The sequence below is a fragment of the Notothenia coriiceps genome, unplaced genomic scaffold, assembly GCF_000735185.1.
Source record: "Notothenia coriiceps isolate Sejong01 unplaced genomic scaffold, NC01 NC01_scaffold00026095, whole genome shotgun sequence".
Lineage (NCBI taxonomy): Eukaryota > Metazoa > Chordata > Actinopteri > Perciformes > Nototheniidae > Notothenia > Notothenia coriiceps.
The window spans coordinates 461383-465542 of NW_011358796.1; positions in this window are offsets into that span (position 1 = coordinate 461383).

Here is a 4160-nt window from a genome sequence, read left to right on the forward strand (position 1 = left end):
GGCTAAGGTCTACTTTATGCTTCGTTTCCATCACAGTTTAGTAGCTGGGGCAGTAAATATAGTAACGCAGTGTAGGCGGAGCCGTGACGTCATCTTCAATTACCTCATTCACACCAACGGTGTTTCAGGGCCGGTTCGGAGCTGGAGCTTGAAAAGCACCGGGTTTTCCTCTTCACACCGCAGCGGAGCAGCCTCTAAGCTCCGGAATCCAGTTCGTTTCAAGCACCAAAAAATTGTCCGGTCAGAGCAAAAGCACCACATACGTCACGCTTACGTCGAGGCGGGGGCAGGGGCGGGATCAACTCCTGAACAACAAGAAAAGCTGGCGTTTTATCCAATTTGTACACAACGATGGAGAAACTTAACAAGCAGCAGTGGTCCACTGAAGAGACCAGCTACCTACTGGGAATCTGGTCTTCCGAAGAGGTACAGAGGAAGCTGGAGCACAATCGGCCATTGTTGTTGTTGTCGGTGTCAGCTGTGAGGGGTTTCCGCGCGGTTTGGCTTATGAAGCAGGCACGCAAACGGTTACGTCATGACGCAAACAGTTACGTCATGACGCAAACGATGACGCAGCACCAGTCGGACTCTGGGCAGTTTGAAAAGAGCCGGAGCTAAACCAAAGAACCGGTTCTGAACCTGAAAAGCTCTAGCACAGACCTTGAACCGGAGTTGCATTGGTGTGAATGAGGTATCAGTTTTTCTCCCAAATTAGATTTTTTCTTTTTGGCATTTAGAGACGTTGGCTTGGTTTGTTGGCTTAACTTTGGTGATCAGGTTAGTTATTTCGATGCATAGACTTTACATCAAACAAGTGCTGTCGGTATGGCCAGCGCAAATGTGAAAACTGAGCTTTTAGAGTCTCAAATGATAAAAACGTGTATTATTCAGGAGCTTTGTGGTTTTCCAGAGAGATACAGCAACGCTTGACAAAGAGTGATTGGACAAAAATGTTGTGCTGATATTGTTCAACCAAATTTGTACAAACAAACATGCTAAACAATTGGAATGAACTGAATCTGTCAATATAAGGCTCTGAAGGGCTTGCTGTATAAGGTGGATTTTGTGTGCATTCTGGTTAGCCTGCTTTGACCTGTCGTTCTGACTTCATTCAAAATGACAAGACAGAAAGATTTACGACTGAAGCTTGTGACAGATTGCCACCTCTTAGTCAACCAAGATCAAGTACATTACAATCATTGTACTGCACAACAACACATGTTCCCGATACCTCCGAGGGTTTTTATTTAATTATAGACTTGTTGGATATTATGTGTTTCAGACATAACAACAAACAATGTTGTTAACACATATCACGCTGACTAGCTTGTTCGAGCATGTTTACCGCAGATGACATCAGAGTCTCTAGGAGTGACTGTACTCCAAGGTCACATTTTTCCCAAGAAGCTTTCATACAATACTTCTAGATAGACCTATTGGAAAATGCCTCAGGGTTTTCTTCCCAAAATGATATACAGATCAGACCTCTGCAGCTCAATCTGACATGTGTAGCAGTCTCAGAGCTTTTTAGAGGTAAGCAACTATCTGATGAACCAGGGACATTGCTTTGAGTGTAATGTAAATATGACTGGCTCTATTGTGAAAATTCCTGCAGCGTGCGTCATCCTTTTGCCCGGGGATCCCCCTGAGGAAACTGCGCCCTCCTGGTCTTCCTCTGAACGTCTAAGAATGAGCTGCACAGCGAATCGCGGGATTTATGTAATCTACCGTGCTTTACCAAGACTATGCTTCCCTGGGTACTGGCTGAAGTCTGACCTGTGGTGGTGACTAACCCTCAAGTAAAAGGAGAAGAGGAGGAAGAGGAAAATGTGATTTGTGCATAGTGATGATGATGTGCTTTCGCTGTCTGCTAAATCGACAGCATTGAGTACAGCTGTCCGGATATACGCCCACCTCTACTGCTGCTGCGTACCTCAAGGCGGGAGAGAGATTATGGTAATGGGAAAAGGAACACAGCTGAGCAGATTTGTCAAAGAAAGTGAAAAAGGAAAAATGATTCAAATAAGAAAAGGTTAAATAAAGGACACGCAAGAGAACAGGTTTGTTTGGGTCGAGTTATGGCCTGAAAATATAAAAAGAAAATGGCACTTGAAACCCCACTGCTACACCGAGTGATTATATCCTCTTCAGATATAAAAAAAGAATTACAGAAACAAGGATATCCCTTTTCACGAACACCGCAAACCATGCCGATTAAAGTGTTCTAGAACTAAAAAAAATACCTTCTGTATCTCCTTCTCTTACTAATAACACCAACAGTCCTTAAAAAGCAATATAAACACTGCAGAGAATTGGAGGGTAAGCTTTAAAAGGTCTGTAGAGAAATTACAGATAAAAATAATTTTGATACAACAATGTATGTAAAATGACATCTAAATTAAGCATGGATGTGACCAATAAAAACTGAATAAAATGTAGAAACAATCTTGAAAACCGCAAAATCTTGATAAAAATAGAAACACTTATATCCATTACTTCTTTCACTGAACTCTGGTGTAAAAAATCCCCCAATAGGTTGAGAATCAGGAAGACCTCAGGGCCTGTTGATAAAATAAATCGCCCCTGATACACATCTTTCCGGCAGCTTAACATTGTGAAGAGATTAGAGATAGAATAGCCCTATAATTAAAAAAACACCGGCGTTCCTGAAGGCAACACCTCTTTTATGGTCATATGAGGTTGGCTCCTCCAATGGGTAATTTAATTTACAAATGTATTGCTACTGGTTCAACACGGGGCTTTTGGCATACGTCACAGTGAGTCCACTGTTTGTCTGTGGCTTAAAGTTCACAACAGACAAGCGGGAGGGGCAAAATAATCCTTGTTCTTCCACTTGGTTTACTCAGACATATATGGGAGTGAAAGGAAGCCTCAAAGGTTAGAGTGGTTGTCTTGTGACCACATGGAAGGTATCCTGATCCAAATCCTGGGAAATGTACGAGACACTCCAGAGATTTCAAAAACTACAAGCTGAGCAATACAAGTCGAACTCTTTCTGTACCGTCCCTGAATGACCCTACAACTGAAAATATGGTTCCTCTGAACTTTTGTGAGCCGTTACTCAATGTTTAAATCTCAAAACTTCTTAACTTAATTTCTCATAATCACACACTAATCTTTACATGTTCAGCATGACTCCTTTACTGCAACCTATGTTGTTCTTGCATTAAGTCACATCTAAGAGACCCTATTATGTGTTTTGGGCAATTGCTTTTCCCTTTCCTGTAGTGTGTTATATAGGTTGTTGTGTATGTAAATGGTCTGCAAAGACTAAAATCCCCAAGTTTCCTCTAGAGGGAGTTTCTCTCGCCCTCCATTGGACTCCTTTGTTTACTTCCAGAACATAGCGACATCACATCGTAACACTCGCGCTTCTATTGGCTAGTGCTCCAACAAGGCTAAGGTGCGGGACATCTCTGAGCGGTTGACTATCTAACCAATCAGAGCAGACTGGGCTCTGCTTTCAGACACAGGGTGAAAAGAGGTGCTGCAGCACAGGCAGCATGAGAAAAATAAAGACCTTTTTGAACATTAGACTCGAGCATGGAGACGTGTCTTTGTAGAAGGACAACATACCTGAACCTGGACATTAGCATAATCACAATTCTGGTTAAAAAAAGGGAGGGAAAAATGCCAAGCAATGAAACCAGTTATCAGTAACATGTCCTCCTGGAAATCAAAGGTTCCAGTGGAGCTGCTCTGCGGTCAGGAGCAGCAGACTGTGATTGTACTGAGGAGGTGAGAAATGTGTGGAGCTGTGTGAATGTTAAGTGAACGCGTGAAGCTGAAGCGGCGAGGTGCTGAAAAGGACCGAACCATGTGCCGGCTCGGGGGAAGATAAACACAGTACGACTATAAAGCACAAACTAAAATAAACTCAGACAAGAAGTGAAAGAACATTCTGTCCGTTTAACACGGATGGCAAATATAGCTGGCATGCTCACTGTATAAATACACAACTACATCCAAGTGCGTATTTTGATATATAGGCTACCATTAAATTGGAGGTTTTCAACACCAGTCGAAATTCTCAACAAAATGTTCACAGCTTGTGAAAATACAAAGGCAAAAAACGTATTTAAAAAAGAAATTTTATGCAGAAATTGGCTAAAATAGAACAATCAGTTTTAACAGCCGAG